The sequence below is a fragment of the Camelus dromedarius genome, chromosome 26 (assembly GCF_036321535.1).
Source record: "Camelus dromedarius isolate mCamDro1 chromosome 26, mCamDro1.pat, whole genome shotgun sequence".
Lineage (NCBI taxonomy): Eukaryota > Metazoa > Chordata > Mammalia > Artiodactyla > Camelidae > Camelus > Camelus dromedarius.
This window is the reverse complement of record NC_087461.1, coordinates 20,061,168-20,078,903: the sequence shown is the minus strand read 5'-3', so window position 1 is coordinate 20,078,903 and position 17,736 is coordinate 20,061,168. Positions and strand designations below refer to the sequence as shown.

Sequence of the window (17,736 nt, the reverse complement as noted above, 5' to 3'; positions counted from 1 at the left end):
GAACTCAACCTCCCTCCCTTTGTCCTGTCACTTCATAATTTATTGCCCTTTGTTACAATGATATATAAGCCCTAAGCCTAACTGCTTCTTTGGGTTTTTACTTCTTTGGCGTAAAGCCCCCACGCATGTAACAATATTACATTTTGTATCTTTTCCCCTGTTAATCTGTTGTCAGTTTAATTCACAGGCCCCAGAAAATGAACCTAAGAGTAGAGGGAAAGCTCTTCCTCTCCTACGTCATCAGTACAGCATCTTTGCTCCTCTCTGCCCTCCTGATTCTCTCATTAAGAACCTTATGATAACCTTTAGGGCCTACCCAGATCAACAATGATCATCTCCCTATCTGAAGGACCTTAATTTAGTCAAACCTGCAAAGTCCCTTTACCACGTAAAGTAACATATTCACAGGTTCCAGGGATTAGAATGTGGACGTCCTGAGGGACCACTTTTCTGCCTCCTGCAGACCCCTACTGCTATTCAGTAATGTGGCCCCATCTGGGCACAACTCTCGATTTATCTCCTAGAAAAAAATCAGATTTTTAAGTGGTATCCCATCTTCTGAAAAGTAATTTAAGTTGTAATTTTTTAATCCTGGGAAGTGCAAACAAAACCTTTCTTGCCTTGTGAGGGCTGAGTTAGCCAGAGACTTGAGAGCTCAGAGTCCACCCAGGTGCCATGCTGGGCTCCCGCACAGGCTCCATGGGGGTGATGCCAACAGAGTGGGCGATGCCAACTCAGAAATCCACGCTAGGACAAGTCAGGAGAAGGACAGCTGGCAAGGTAGTATTAATTGTAAGAATGCTGGGTGAATGAAAATGCAACTAACTGTTAACTGAAAATAAGAAGGCAACCACACATTCCAGGGCAATCTAGACTTGGTGAGTCATTCAGATGTAAATCTGACCCCAATTTTGGAAGGATTACAAGCACCCCCATTCACAGCCCTATTTTGATGTTAATCATAACCTCAGAATTCTTCTTCCACAGTTGCCAGCCTGGGCACTTTCCTGCCACTGTCTCTTTTTATGTGGCCCCTAAACACTGGCACTTTTTCAAGCAGGCACAGAGGAGTCTCTGTTGTGGTTCTGTCCGGCCCAGCCCCCAGGGACAGTGCCCTGCCCAGTTCTCTGACTCTCACGCACTTGAGTCCTAAAGGACACGCACCTGGTGTGCACCTCACTTGACAAAACTACATGTGAATGAAAAAAACCGCAAGCCATATAAGTAAACAAAGAATGCTGTGGCCATCAAGTCATCAGCCAACTCAGGATGCAGACAAGCAGGCAGCCTGGCCTCTGCAATCAACCCCAGTGGTGTCCCCTGAGGGAGCTCAGGATGGGAAATAACAGGACACAGGCCCTAGACGGCCAGGTGCAGGTCAAAGGAACAACTTCAATGAGCCCAGACATGTGCTCCTTCCCATACACAGAAAAGCACTAGATTCTTTAACTTGAGGCATCTGGCTTTCTTTAGTTAACAGTAACCTTTTAGTGTTCCCACTATCTGCTCTTTGTTGTAAAACTCCTGTATATCCCGGCTGCTCCCCTACCTCTTTGAAGCGGTCTCTCAGAGGGCTCTGACAGGCTGTCATCCTGGGCTCAAAGGGGTTCCAGTCCTCAGAAATGTCCCCTGAGTAAGACATAACTCTCAACTTTTAGGCTGTGCATTTATTTCACAGTCAACTTACGTTAGAAGGAAGACCCTGGATGGTAACTACGTCTGCTACTGTGAGCAAAACCCCCAGGGCCTTGAAGCCAGTCTTGCAGCTTCCACCCATGGTCAGCCTGCTGCCAGCCACTGGACAGCTTGGCATGGTGACCCCCTTCCCCTACGGTCACACCTACAGGTGGCAGGGCCCTTGGAGCGCATGCCTTCACCTGCTTCTTGCCAAGCACACGTCAAAGGAAGGGACCAAAAAAAGCAATCTGAACAATAAAGGAAGGTGGTGAACGCTCCCAGCCCCGTGTCCAGCCCCGTGTTGACATCTGCTGGGACACGTCCACAGGGGCCTGAATCAGCTGCCCGGGAAAACCACCAGGAGCATCCCTCACCCAGCGGTGCACCTGCCCTCCCTGGATCCTTGCTGCCCAGCTGGACAGACAGATGGACGTCTCACAAAGTCCCCTGTCCTCGTGAAGGGTGGCCGGTCATTCAGGCCTCGGTCACTCGGGGAGGGGGAGAGAGGGACGCCTGCCTGCTTACTCAACCCACTCCCACCCAGCCGAGCCGGGAGAACTGGGAAAACAAAAACCGGCCTATACAAATGTTAAGAAAATACTGGGAGGTACTAGGTACGCAGCGTCACTGTACACAACCCCTGATCAATAAAACAGGGATGCTGACACGACATCACAATTAGTCAGAGGATTAAACAAAGTCACATAGGTCAGGCACCCAGAACAAAAATCGAACTCTGACCTTTACACATTCTTCTACCCAGCAGTTTGCAAATCCTTTCGCATTTTTCTAGTAGAAAATAACAAGTCATGCCATCCGGAAAAAAAGAAAATGCTGGGCCTCTTGGAATCAAACCCCGAAGAGCCAAGCCCCTGACTCCCGGCCCAGTTCGCCTCACATCTCTGGGGGAAGCACTTGCCAGCTGGCTCCTTGACCCCATGACGGGACAGCACTCAGGACACGGTGTGGCTCAGCCACCTCATCCTCACGAGGAGCTCTGCTGCCGAGGGCATCGGTCCTGACACCGCAGGGTCTCCAGGGCACAGCCTGGTTGGAGCCACGGGGACAGGACGCAGGCAGCTGGGCCCACTCGGGCCACAACAAGGCACCATTCAGCAGTGGGACAAGGCCCTGCAGTGAGCATCCCTCGGGCCGTGGAACACGCCGGCCCCACTCTTCTCCCTTTAGTGTCCGGCTGTGCAGGATGTGGGCCTGACGGTTCTCCTGTGTGGGCTCATTCAGGGGTGCGGCGTAGGGTGAGGAGCTCCTCTCCCCTGAGGAGGAAGGTGCCTTAGAGCTGGGCGGGGATGGAGGAGGGGTCCTGCCCAGGGCGGGCCCCTCAGTGCCTGGGGATCACACAAGCCCGGCCACGCAGTCACCGAGGGCCTCAGGGCTCTGGGAGGAGGACGAGGAGCTGGCCCTCTTCCAGGCTCACCTGCAGGGTCCTGGGCAAGCCCCTCAGCCCCTCTGAGTGTCAGGGTCGAGCCTTGGAAACGGGGAGAGTCAAAGCATCTGGTTGCAGTGGCTGCGCAGTGGCGGTGAGGGCGAACGGGGAGGTGGGGCGAGCAAAACAAACGTGGAAAGCCGTGTCAGCCAAGGAGCGTCTGTCCCTTCTGCCTCCTGACCGCTGCCCACCAGCATGCCCACCCGTGAGCAGGCCTAACCTGGGGACCGTCACTCCGTGTCCGAGAGTGGCGGTGGGGCAGGGGCACTCGAGCCACCCTGCGGGGCCTGGAAGGGGGCACGGTGCGCAGATGGTGGCACCCACGCCTGGTCCTGAACAGACGTGAGGAGCTGGGCAGCGGGCAGGGAGGCGGGCCCGCGTCTGAGCACAGGCCCAGCCTCCCAGACACGGCCTCCGACTGACACCCAGGACCCCTGACCCCACCCTCCCCTCCCTACAGGCAGCAGCACCTCCAGCTCGACTGCTCCCACGGGCAATTCAGGCTCTCCGGCCTGGGACGCCATGGTGTCTGGTGACAGCAGGCGCTAACCCACGTGTACTGTCCGCAATGGGGGCAGGCTTCCGCTGTCTACCTCTGGTCACACGGTCACCACCGGGATGGAGGCCTGGCTGACAGGTCCAGTGATGAAGGAAGCTGGGACGTGACGTGGACACAGTGACTGCCACACACCCTGAGTGTCTAACCCTCAGTCATAAGCTGGATAGGGACTGGCCGCACCCATCTGACAGACAGAGCAACACTGGATGAGAGGTCCATGCTCCAGCAGGACAGAAACTTGCTTGGTCCCAGAGCTCAATTCTAAAATCCTTTCAACACAGCAACCAAGGTCCAGCTCCATCCCACCTGCTGAAACAGCCAGCGCCCAGGCCACTGCCAGCACACACTCTTTGCTCTTTCTAACTGGACGGTTCCTAACGACCCACAGAGGCAGGGGGAGGGGGTGAACCTGCACGAGATGCAGTGAGGTGGTGACGAGGAGCGAAGCAGGCAGACTCTGCAGGGAGGGGACTCACCTGACCCCAGGCACCGGTCCCAGTGACCTGGCGGGGACCACCTGCACAAGGGGCTATCACCCAGGAGGGCAGGGAGGAGGCGGATGGGGAGTGACTGCCGGTGCCTCCCGGGGCACTCAGCCCACAGCTGTTTCAGCATCTCTGTTTCCCACTACACACAGCTCGACTGGCACGTGCCTGAAGAAAGCAGCTATGGACTTGCCTTTCATCACAGGTGACGCTGGTGAGCTTGTGCATTACTAAGGACCCCTCCCCAGTCAGGGCACTAGGAGCTGTCATGTGGCCTTCCCACCCCTTCTGGCCACTGCCTCTGTGCTCGGACTGACGCGGATGCAGTGGCTCCGTGCTTTCAAACTTCCTGGTGTCTATTAAACGTGAACAGCTCTGCAAGGAACACTGTCTCTCTCACGGGTCACAGCAGCACATGAGAAATTATAATGATGCCAAACCCCTGCCGAATCCCAGAGGAGTGGGGAGCTTGCAGCAGGGTGAGGACAGGCACCAGCACGATCTGAAACATCAGAAGCAGCCATGTGGCCAGCGTCACCTGCTCCTCTGGCTGGAAGAGTTCAAGGTAAAATTTCAGGAGACAAATGATTTTCACATCCACGGGCACCTACGAGAATTGGCACTGCCCCCGCCCCTACCCAAGCTCCCCTGTCAAAACCCACTCGTGTGGGGCTATGGCCCACGAAGGCCCAGAGGGCATCAGCACTAGACACTGCCTGGCACAGCAGCGGTCCTGAGCCCTCCCTCCTCAACCTTTCCCAGGAAGGAAGCAGATCAGACCAGCAGGCATGGACCCTGGGTCAGTGCTAGGACCTGGTTCACGTGCTGCAGGGAAACGCCAACCTGCCTGCAAACCCCAGGGACAGCCTATCACTAGCAGCCGACCCCCATGATTACAGGACCTGTATCGCCCAGGAGGAACACGACTCAATGTGAGCAGACACCTCCCCTGTGGCAGGACCAGCTACTCCCCGTCCTCCGCTCTCCTTCCTACCCGGCCTGCTCCCCATCCTGCTCCCCCAGGGAGCCTCCTGGTTCACCTTCCATGGACCGCAGAGCAGACATGTGCGGTCCGGTTATTCCTGCAGAGCCTCCAGTTACACAGCTGTCTGGGGGCCAAATGAGCCTGCCCTGCAAAACGCATGAACCCCACCCGACCATGACTGCCATGCATGAAGCAGGCCAGGCCACCAGCAGCCACCCAAGGAGGACTCTGTGGGGCACAGAGCGACAGGACAGCCCTGTGCCCGCAGCACTTACACCCACCTCCCGCCTCCTGGGGCCCAGCTTCCTCATGTGAGTCTGTCAGTTGTCAGTCTTGTGTGGGGTCAGGTGCACAAAGCTCAAGGCACACCTCCACCTGCCGTGTGGGTAGGGCCGGGGCCACGGAAGGGTAAGCACAGGCCCCGACCTCATCGGGCTCCCAACGAGAGTGGGGCCGGTCCAGCTCGGGCAGCACTGTGCAAACCGGCACAGAGGGCATGTGGGGGGACACAGGGCTTTCAGGGAGCCAGAAGGCATCTGGGGGACACAGGGTGCTGCTGCCCAGGGGGCCTGAATCAGTGCCCAGCTGTGAGCGCCTGAGGGCAGCCGTCAGACGTGGGGTGCCTGGGTACAGTAACAGGTAACAGATACAGGCCAAGGGCACGTGCACCCCACCATGTACAAAGTCATCACACACCACGGCAAGTCCTCGACACACAGGCTAAGCAAGTGCAATGTGTTATCTTTTCACTACCCCCGTGATAAACTTGTTCTCTGTTTAGTGCCTTACTCCTTGGATGCTACTAGTTCACTTGTTGAGTAAGTTTTCAAAATTCTGCTTGCACAGAGGAGTCATTTTATGGAACGCAATGGTCTTTGGGTCCTTTTTCACCTCACTCCTCCCTCCAGCCTCCACCAGACCTTCCTGCCCCCTGCCCCCTGCCCCATCGTTCATCCGCCCAAATCTTCCTCTGCCCCGGAGTCACAAGACACACGTGAATGTGGCCACAAAACACACTATACATACAGCTGGTACCAATGTGATGCTGGCACGTGGAAGACAAACGGGGCCGTGGGATGGTTCTCCAGAACCACTGAAGGGATCAGTTTACATGAGACCACAATACAACACAGAGGTAATGTTCAATTCATTGGTCAAAGAACACATTATTGAATAGTTAGCTCTGGCACACTGGAAAGAAATAAAACCAGACTCCCCCTTTCTCAGGCATCTTATTCCATATGAGGCACAAGCATTTCAGACATGCTCAACAGCAGAATTTGTACACAAAACAACAGAACATCTGCCAGCAAAAGTCGTCAGCAAGACTTTCAGGGGCGGGAGAGGGTTACACGGTGGTCCCTCCTCTCGCCAGACCCCTGGCAGCAGTTCCTCAAAGCCGTTGCTGTTCCTCAGGCTCGGCAGGCCCACCAGCGTGCACAGAACAGAGCTGTAAAGGGAAGATCAGGCCAGACGCACTGCACATTTCTGTATCCACAGAAAACAGGGAGACAAAAGCCCGGACAACGGGGAGCCCAGATTATGGGCAGCCTGCACAGTGGGGCGCTGGGATAGCCTTTCAGGGGAGCAGCATGCTCACCAAAGCAGAGCTGGGTTCCCTGCACAGGGGAAACATGATCTGAGCATGGAATTCATTTCTTGGATGAGGCCCAGCAGTCCGTGTAACTGTCAGCAGAAATGCAAAAACAACAGCGCTCAGATCTGGCTTCAGAGTACCCTCAAAGCCTGATACTCCTGTTCCTCATCTGTGTCTCCTAACCTGCGGGCTAGGCGGTGACAGAAAGGGGAACCCAAATGCAGAGGGCACCGCTGAACAGTCTAGGTCTGTGCCTGCCACAGAAACACCAGGCGGGCCACACCTGTGAGCCACGTGCATGATTTCAGATGAGACTACCAGTCACACTGCGAGCGAGAACAAATAGGTGAGGTTACTGTTGATAGAATGTTTCACTTAACCCAACACTTACCCAGAGCACAACTGACTCAGTGCATTATTAATACGTCGACCAGCGTGGGGAGGGTGGAGCTCAGGGGTAGAGTGCGGGCGTAGCATGCACGAGGTCCTGGGTTCAATCCCCAGTACCTCCAATAAAAATAAACATATTTATCTAACCCCCCCAAAAAAACCCCAAAAATGAAGGGAAAAAAATACATGGGCGTGGGTAAGATATCCCATAGTCACTTCTGTGTCTAGGTCTTCACAGCCTGCCACGTATTAACGCCGGCCACACGTGGAGCCCTCCTCCGCCTGTGCAGTGTCAGCCGCGGCACTGGACAATGTGGGTCCAGGTGTGGCTGACAGCTTGGAAGCTTCCGGTCACTATAAATGGACCCTGCACGATCAGAGGTGAGCAGTGGGGAGGGAGGGAGGTCCTGGATGCAGCCCTCTGTCCACCTCGGTCCTGGATCCTCGGAGCCCTGTCCTCAGCAGGACGGATGCAGCACCAGCATCCATAGGAGGTCTCTCACTACAGACTGACCGGGGCTGGCCCCTGGCCCTCAGGCTCTCTCCGTCGTGTTACGGTGGCTTTTGGACACACTGCTCTAACGTGCCTCCGTGTCGGCAACCTGTGGTTCCCGTCATATAATCTGTACCGTAGGCCTTGATGGGACACATTCAGGCTTATACCAAGCACGGATGAGCATTAGGGTAGAGTTAGTCGTGTGCAGTTTTTACATTAACGAGTCATGATCTTTCAGTCCCTCAGGCCGGTCTTCAGAGACTAAGAGCTCAGACCACTCACCATTAGTTGGAGCAGCACCCACGAGACCCTGGATGCCCTTAGGGGGTGATGATGGGAGGCTGTTCAGGTGACAGCCTCGCAGGGCTGCACCCAGGACACCAAAGAAACCCTCCCTGGCCTTCTGACACACGCAGAAGTAATTAACTCCCATTTCACTGTCACCTACCCCTACAGTTGTCCCACTCTCAGCTCTGCAAGATGCTGAATGCCATTTGCAAAAAATAAACCACATCTCCTACAGACAGGCCTATCTCATATCTGTGGAGCCCCTTACCTCTGGGAGCCACCCTGGTACCCAGGCAGCACACGGCATGACTGGTTAAGACTAAGACTGCGAGACTGTTAACGCCCAGGCTGCACCAACATAAAAGCACACAGAGTAACTCACTTTCTCCACTCAAGTTCCCCCTATAAACAAGACCATCAGGATTGAAGACTTCGGGTCTATGTGGACGGAATCGCAGGTGAGGCATAAAATTGTACCCCCAAGGCAGATATCCACGTTCTGAACCCCACCCTGGGAGGCTGCAGAGCCCCTCAGGGCCCCTCCTGTTCCAGGGTTTGAGGACGCTTGTGGGCAGGTGACAGCCCCACAGTGGGCACCCCAGTACCCCTGACCACCCCGTGTCTTGAAGCCGGGCCTCCCAGACCACTTGGTCCCTGCTCTCTTGGGAGGACACATGATCCCAGCGGTCAGCTCCTCACAGAGGCTGACCCTCATACATGGCACATCCTAGGACTCTCATCGTAGAGACAGACGGACAGACAGTCCACAGTGGCAATGGAAGGACACACCTGCTCCGTCCTCACATAAAGAACCCACCGATGTGACATTTCCCTATGAGCTACTTCAAACTGGCATTTGAATCCTGAAATGAGTTGTTTTCTTCACTTCAATATAAGCTGTAGACTATTTTTTACTCTTCCTAAGCCTTTCCTTTTCACTGTCTTTTGTAAGCGGACTGCTTATAATGTCAAAGGTAAGGCCAGGGGGAGAGTCCTAACCTGGAGGTGGGGGTTGGGCATTCCAGGGCCAATGAGTCAGGGCAGAGCCAGGAGCGTGGGGACCGAACACGGAACGCTCCCTCCGAGAACAGTTCAGTCGGCCGGATGGGCATTTGGAGACAGTGTGGTACGTAAATGTCCTACACAGGGAATGTAAAAGCCACTCCTGGGAGCTCCCGCTAATGCAAGCACATCTGGACAGACCTTGAATTGAGGCCTCTCTCCAGGACACGCACTGACATCTGCAGGTCTGAGTGCCTGTGCACCCCCCCATCCAGGGTGGAACGCGCCTGACAGGGCTGGCACCTGATCCTCCCATCGCCCTCCTCCACCGCCATGTCCAGAGCTGCCAGCAGGGGTCCTGGTCACTGTCCTAGCTCTCCTAGAAACTTATTCTTAGGCTGCTGGCCCCCAGCCCAAACAGATAGGATGGCTCCCTCTGGAGGCCTCTTCTCTCCTGGCTTAATCAGAGCACGTAAACGTGATGGAAATTCAAGACATGTCCAAGGCGGTCCCTGAGCTGAAGATGGCCCCTCCAGGGCCACAGCAGGTACCGAAGCTTTAAACCCCGGTTTAGGTCTGAGGGCTGGGGTGTGAGGCTGGGGGACCTGGGTTGTGAGCCCATGCAGGGGAGCGGCACCAAAGGCAGTGACGGAGAGAACACCAGGAGGCTCTGAGCCAGCATTCACGCTAACACTGGTCAGCGACCCGACTCAGCAGCCTGGCCCTTCCCCTCCTTTCCCGGAAGCTGGCGCTGACTACGGATGCCCGATCCCTGGGCCCGCATCTTCAGTGTGGCCCCCAGCAGCCCTTCTTCTGCCCTCGCCACACGGGGCAGTGATGCCCTCTGCAGTTGCGGCCCCCAAATGAACTGGGAACAGTGGAGCAGAACCGCCTGGGCCTCCCCGCACCAGCTCTCTGCTCCGCTCTCCAGTTACTCTCCAGTTACTGGCCGGAGCTGCGGGCTTACTAACCGGATGAGGCCGCTGACTGATGACCTATGACAAGACCTGCTCAGGAGCCACTTCTAAACAGAACCACACTCTGCAGGTGGATGTCATCCCCTACCTGATGATCGGCATTGTCAAACAGTTCAGCAACGGGGGTGCGGCTTCTTTCCACCACCTGCTGATGGCAGAGTCTGAGACAGAGTGAGAAAAGGGGGCGTGTTGGCAGAGCAAACCGTGAGCCAGAAGCCCCCACCCTCCTTCCCAACACACACACACACACACACACACACACACACACCAGTGATAAATGCTAATGAATGCTTAATAAAATACTGTCCAGGGGTGGGTAGGAAAGCTTTCATTATGGAGTTTCACAGCTTACCTGGTGTAGCTATTCTCAACATGACTTAATTTCAGCGTCACAGAGCTGGGAAGAGATATGCACCACTGACTATCCCAAGCTAGTACAAGCCAGTTCCAGGGCACCCCATCCCCTTTCATATGAATATGTGCACAAAATCCAAGTGCACCCTGACTAAAACCCTGAACTCTCACTCCAGATGAACAAACAAAACTACACTAGACATCGCCAGAACATATTTCAGAACACACAATATACACTAAACACACCCATACAACTGCTACCTGAAACCCAAACAGACACAGAAACCACCTCTTACTGCCTTGTTTCTTATACAAATCCATACCCACCTTGAATGTGCTTGAATATAAACCCATGCACACTACACATATGTGCACAATACTCTATAGACACACAGGCCCTAAAAACCCACCGAGTGTACAATTGACTCAGGAACCACCCCCCAAAATACTGACACACAATCCCAAAGTCCTAAAATACATGTATTTCAAAATTCCTCACCACACAAACCACACAGCCTGTTTGCAAATACACACACTAAACATCTCCCGTCTCTCAGAATACACACCCCATAAGCCCCATGAACCTAAACACACACAGTCACAAACAACTCACATTACTAAATGTACGAAAGACAACCTCACAAATATTGAAAACACAGACAAGCAATTCCACCAGGTTCTTCAACTATTTCATTCCAGAAGTAACACAAAGAGAATCCCTCAATGCTTTAATACACACAAAATCCTTATGCACACACTCACCAACTATCCGTCAATATACACCCATCACCCTCCGATACACACAAAACATGAAAACAACAACAATATATTGGAAAGTATATTAGATTTAACCGGAAAAAAACCTAAAAGCATTTTCACACATGAAGACAGATTCCATTAGTATTTAGCTGCGTAACACATCTCCAAAAAGGTTTAAATGCAACAAACAACAATGGTTTCCTGTGGGGAAGAGGATTCAGATGACAGGGGAAAAGAGATGGGAGGAGGACTCATGACGGCATATTCCACTTCACACAATATCACTGTGAACCATGCAAAGGTACTACTTGTTCAAATACTATATTACAATCATTTAAAAAGTCAAAGTTAAATACTTAGCAACAATATAATATATTGAGAAACAGAAATGAGTCATTTCTCTTCTTAGACACATGGGCTACATGATCATTTTTTGATGGACTGGGGCTTTCCAGCAGAAATGATCATTAGTAAGGTTGGTCCTGTTGGAGATTGGTTGGCGCAAAAGGACTGCTTCCTTACGAATGCTGTGCAGACAGAATGGAACACACAATCTTAATTTCAAACACTTGGTTTCATGGAGCCATAAATACCCAAGGGTCTAGCAGACTCTTAAGTTCAGAGTTTTTTCAAAGTCTAGTTTCTGTTCAAGTCAGTCAAGAGCCAGGAAGGAAACAGAGTGGGTTGAGGGACACAAAACTAGGTTGACGGACAGAGAAATGAAATAAAGGGAACATCAAGTAAAACCTTCATGCTATGAGTCTAAAAAACAACTTATAAATTGCCAAAAGCCTTAAACATAAAACAAGACACTATAAACCTCTTGGGCAAAATAGTATCAGACATACATCTCAGCAATGTCCTCCTAGGAGACTCAACCCAAGCAACAGAAATAAAAGCAAAAATAAACAAAAGGGACCTAATTAAACTCACAAGCTTTTGCACAGCAAAGGAAACCATAAGCAAAACAATATGACAACTTAGATAATGGAAGAAAATATTTCAAAAAGATGAGACTAACAAGGGATTAATTTCTAGAATATATAAACAGCACCCACAACTTAATAAGAAAAAAAACAAAATAACCCAATCCAAAAATGGGCAGAACTAAACAAGCAACTCTCCAATGAAAAAACACAAATGGCCAATAGGCACATGAAAAAATGCTCACTATCACTAATTCTCAGAGAAACGCAAATCAACACTACACTGAGGTATCCCCTGACACCAGTCATAATGGTTGTCATTCAGAATTCCATAAACTATCAATGCTGGAGAGGCTGTGGAGAAAAGGGAACTCTCCTACACTGTTGGTGGGAATGTAGTTTGCTGCAGCCATTACCAAAAACAGTACTGAGATTCCTCAACAGGCTAAAGAAAGATTTACCATATGGTCCAGCAAACCCACTCCTGGGCATATGTCCAGAGGGAACTCTAATTCGAAAACATACCTGCACCCCAGTGGTCACAGCAGCTCTATTTACAAGAGCCAAAATATGGAAACAAACTAAATGTCCATCGACAGATGACTGCATAAAGAAGTTGTGGTATATTTACAAAATGGAACACTACTCAGCCCTAAGAAAGAATACAATAATGCCATTTGCAGCAACATGGATGGCCCTGGAGAATGTCATTCTAAGTAAAGTAACCCAGAAAGAGAAACAAAAATACCATACACTACCACTCATATGTGGTATCTTAAAAAAAAAAAAAAAGAAAAAGAAAACTGAACTTATTTACAAATCAAACACAGACTCACAGACATAGTAAATAAACTTAGGGTTACCAGGGCAGAAGGCGGTGGGAAGGGACAAATTGCGAGTCCGAGATTTGAAAATACTGAGTGATACATATAAAATAGATAAACAAGATTACACTGTATAGCACAGGGAAGTATATTCGGTATCTTGTAGCAGGTTATGGTGAAAAAGAATGCAAATACAAATATATATATATTCATGGATGACTGAAGCATTGTGCTGTACACCAGAAAATGACACAACATTGTAATGTGACTGTACTTCAATTAAACAAAATGGATAAAATAAAGTGGATTGTTTAGAGAGCCACACACCAGTTGTACTGCCACTCTGCCATGTGGAAGGAACTTCTGGTTCTTGCCTTCCTGACAGAGCCCTGCATGGAAGGTCTCCCCACACCCACCCAGGCCCACCTGCCCCTCCCCCAGATACAGAATATCCTGAGCCTCACATTCTACTGTTGCAAACTTCACCTGCCTTTGCTTGAATTCTGAGCATCTGCTGGAGCAGTTAACTCACTCTCTGGGTCCTCGTCTGGATTTCTCTCATTGAGGCTACCAGGCAGCGCTGGTCCGTGCCCACGCCTGTGGGAATGGCTTTACGAAGAGGTAAGCCTGAATGCTGGGGATACGTTCTCAATGGCTCTGCCATCCCTCAGATCCTTGGGGTTCACATGTGACTCTTCACTGTGGGCACACAGGTGGACTAAAGTGGAGGAAGGAGAGAGCCCTGGACCCCCAAGGACATCTCCCCTGGGGAGCCTGGGGAGATGGTGGAAACCAGAGATCGCAAGGGGAGGAGGGCTCCTGGAAGGTGGATCAACACGACTCAGGGGAATTGCCCTGGGTGTGGAGAAAGGACAGCAGCAGGCAGGGTGGTGCTTTGTAGAAGGGAGACAAGCCACTCTGAAACCTGTGTGTCAGGGTTAGTAGGTCTGAGCTGGTGGCACAGGGAGGGTCATGGGGAAAGCCTACCCTGTACCTTGTTCCTTAGGCACCTGAAGCTTGCCCCACGATTTCCTTCTAAGGGATCTGAACCAGGGCATCCTGTATCTCATGGAGGCACGGGGAGAGAAGGGCTTAGCCAGAAAACTTCCTGTCTTTGTAAACAGTCTTATCAGCACACAGCCACACCCCGTCCTTTGCAAGCTCCCCACAGGCTGCCTTCACAGCTGCAACAGAGACCAGATGACTGGACACCCACAGCCAAAAATACTGCCTGCTCTTTTCGGAAAATGTTTGCAACCTGTGCCTAGAAAAAGGACAAAATAAAGATTTTTTTTTAAAAAAAACAAACAAAACAATCAGAAAATTAACTGACAACAGACCCTCACTAAGGAAAATGAAAATACATGCTTAATGTAGAAGGAAAATGACTGCAGATACAAGGTCTGAGACCTGAGAAATAAAGGTGAGCAAAGACGTGTGTGACATCTGGGTAAACCCAGAAAACACACGGTCTACATAAAGCAACAATACTAACAACCCTGCCTGTCACCGGGGGCAGAGGCAAGTGCTGAAACAGGGCGACAGAGGACCAGCCTTTACTCGGGAGGATGGCAGAAGTACTAATTCACTCTCAATTTTAAATACTCTCAATTTTAAAGTAACCAGGAGACAATTAAAAGAATTGTCCTGAAAACTTAAAAAGAGGGCTCCACTTCAACCCTTGTCATGAGGTTAGCACGACCCTGATGCTTCTGTCAGGCAGCCTCTGACACTGTTCCCAGGGTCCCTGCAGCCAGGGGTTCCTGCCCCCACGTAACCCCTTCTCCCCACACGTGGGCCGACCTAGTGACTCTAAGAGACAGAATACAGCAATGGGGATGGGGTGTCACTTCTGAATGAGCTCACACAAGACTGTGACCTGTGTCCTGGTTGCACACTTCCTCACCCTGCCTGTGCTCACTCTCACGGGGCCAGCTGCCACATAAGATGGTGGAGAACGGAGGGCAGCCTCAGCTAGGGGCCCAGGGGAGCTGAGGCTTCCCCAGGACAGCCTTGCAGCAAATGCAGGCTGATGAGAGATTCTGGGCTGGAGGCCCCCAGAGAAACTGAGACGATCCATGAATGTTGTTTTAGTTGTTCTAAGTTAGATGGATAACTGACATAGTGCCAAAACCAGACACAGAGTACGTAAGACAGGAACACGATGATGACTGCACACACGATCTCCATCTCCCCAAGATCCCAAACACAAAGAAAAAACGATAGAACATATCCTGACCAAGCTGAGTGTCTCCAAAGAAGGCAAGACTGTTTGACATAAGAAAAACAATCTAACTCACTCCATTAAGGCATCTGCAAGAATATTTTTTAAACATAGGAAGAGCATTTGACAAAAGTCAATATCCATTCAGAAGTAGAAAAAGAAGAGAACTTCTTACTTTGATAAAAGTGTCTACCAAGCCCCCCAGTAAGCGTGTGGAGGGCTCAGCCACAGCACTTCCTTCGCAGCCTGGATCGAGCCGAGAACAGACCCACTACCCCACCCCTGTTCACCACTGGACGGCAACTCCCACCCCGCACAATGAGCTCCCTTCTCCCACACAGAAGGAGAAAGGTGAAAAAAAGACAGGTGAACCAGAAAGGAAGGAACAAAATTCACTTACAGATCATGCCTTTATAAAGAAGACAAAAAATATTCTCAGACACTAAGAAAGAAAAGAGTATATTAAGGTCACTAGACATAAAGTCAGTATGTAAACATCAACCATCTCCACACACCAGGAGCACTGCTTTCCTCACAGACAGCACAGTGACAGCAACAAAAAGGAACACGAACATCTGACACATTATCAGTATGCAGACAATTATAATACACTTCTGTGTGTGTGCTGCATTTCAAACTAAAAAACTGTGGCCAAAGAACACCCTAAAGATCATACAGAAATACTTTGGAACGATAACTGCTTCCAGGACACCGCTCAGTACTGTTAATCTTGGGACCATGTTTCAGCACAGAACACACGCACATCCTGTGAACCAGACACACACTGGCCACGGGTGCCTCTCAGTCCACTGTCAGGAGGGCCCAGAACACGCAGCCTTACCTTCCCGGCAGCTGCCCCTGCGAAGAGCGTCTGCTCTCCCTGATGAGCTGCACGGGGCTGAGAGCCGCGAGGGCTCTACACGGAGCGGGGGCTTTCACTTTGGCGCCTTCGATGCCCCCGCGCTGACCCCTATGGTTACGGCCCCAACCATAAATTGTCCCACTGCCTCCAGCAGAAAGAGTCCCGTCATCCGGTCACCTGTAAGGAACACGAAATGAACAACTGCATGTGAAACACGGTCCTCTCACAGACAGCGTTATTTCCTGTTTCTGACATACTCACCTGTTTGTCCACTGCACAAGCTGCTCAACTTGCTCTTTTAAAAACGCCGAGCCTCTCATGGAGGACATCCATGTTTTCGCTGTCTGCCATTAACTCAGGAATTTTCTTAGCCACCTAGACAATATTAAGAGATTACAAATCAAACACTCATTTCTCAAGAATAAAACAAATAATATTAAGGGAAGAAGACAGGAGGAATCCCCACCTGAGAATATGAGGAAATGCCAACACTGTGGTTTTTACAGTTAGTAAGCAAACCCAATCTGATTACATCCCACTGAAGATATTTTAAAATGTCTAGGCAGGGGGTGGGGAGTATAGCTCAGCAGTACAGCATGTGCTTGGCCCACACAAGATCCTGGGTTCAATCCCCACTGCCTCCAATAAGGGGAAAAAGTAATAAATAAAAATAAAACAAAATAAAATGTCTAGGCAGTATCATTATATCTTTAGTTTACTTTACTAAAAATAAACTTAAAACTGAAATTTGCAGTGTCACTTTACTCATTTTCACCAACATGCTTTTTATTCTTTCTGCTATTTCCTGGCAAGAGGAATGTCACTGTGTCTCTTAATACTGGTATCTTTTTACACTATGGCTGAATAAAGAAAACATTTTGCATTCCAAAAGTCACTCCCAAGCAATGTGAAGTACCTCGCTGAGAAACAGGCAGGGCAGAGGTGCTCTCTGGTCCAGGGCCACAGTGACACGGGTGGCCAGGTGGTACCTTCGGAACCAGGCCCGCCTGTGCATCTCCGTGCAGCAAGGGAGAGCGTCTAGTTCCAGGTCACAAGCAAGAGCTGCCAGCACCAGTGATCACTGAAAATTAACAACACAGGGCCACTGAGTGACACGACCAACATTCACCAAAGACAGCCCCAGCACAGGCTCTGAGGGTCCCCCCCTCAGAACTCCTGCTCCAGGCTGACTGCCGCGCGCCCAGCAAGGGTTTGAGAATCACCACGGATGGGGACTGTTCCCACCCAGCTCCTAGGGGTGCATCGGACTGCAGGACCTCGGCACCAACAACTGCTACCACCCCTGCTGCCTCCATCAGGGCATCTGAAAGTCCACTGCTCCTCAGACCACTCGGTCACTCCGGGAGGTCCTCATGCTAAACTCCAGTGGCAGCTCATCGTCCCCAGGGATGCCTGATGTTAGACACTCGGCCCTTGACAGCCTGTGTGTGGCTCTCCCATGGCTTCAAAACAAGTCATGTGTCACCTGGAACAGCGGGCCATGCAGCAGCTGCTCGCCCCTCGCACAGCAGAGTCTTCACACTCAAACTGCCTCTGCAGAGCCTCTGGAAGGCCTTCCACCAGTGCGGCGGGAGTGCTGCCTGTTAAACTCTGAAGGGAACAAGATCATAACCATAATTGTACAGCAAAGTTAGGGTTATTTGTTAAACATGTGATCTGTATTTTCAAATAGGAAAAAAATCTAAAAGGACGTGATGAACACTAAAATAAAAGGACCAGCATGAAAATCCACCTTAGAATGTCTGGTCTCAATTTCAGGACAGCCACTCCTGGGAATTGGTTCCTTTCTGGCCGACAAACCCCCAGCCCCCCGGGTGGTGAGGATGAAGCATTCTTGTAACAATAACGACCTCATGCAGCCAAACA

The 17,736-nt window shown here is 51.1% G+C and overlaps 1 long non-coding RNA gene across 1 annotated transcript in view; it reads right to left on the bottom strand.

Moving 5' to 3' along the window:
• The window catches only part of LOC105091678 (uncharacterized), an 86,706-nt gene that overhangs the window by 45,241 nt on the left and 23,729 nt on the right, over positions 1–17,736 (bottom strand). Inside the window, exons 3-7 of the long non-coding RNA XR_010377958.1 lie at positions 17,336–17,460; positions 16,766–16,930; positions 16,111–16,224; positions 15,829–16,026; positions 9,989–10,061 (exon numbers count right to left, since the gene is read on the bottom strand). This is a non-coding gene — a long non-coding RNA (uncharacterized LOC105091678). The remainder of the gene's footprint in view (positions 1–9,988; positions 10,062–15,828; positions 16,027–16,110; positions 16,225–16,765; positions 16,931–17,335; positions 17,461–17,736) is intronic.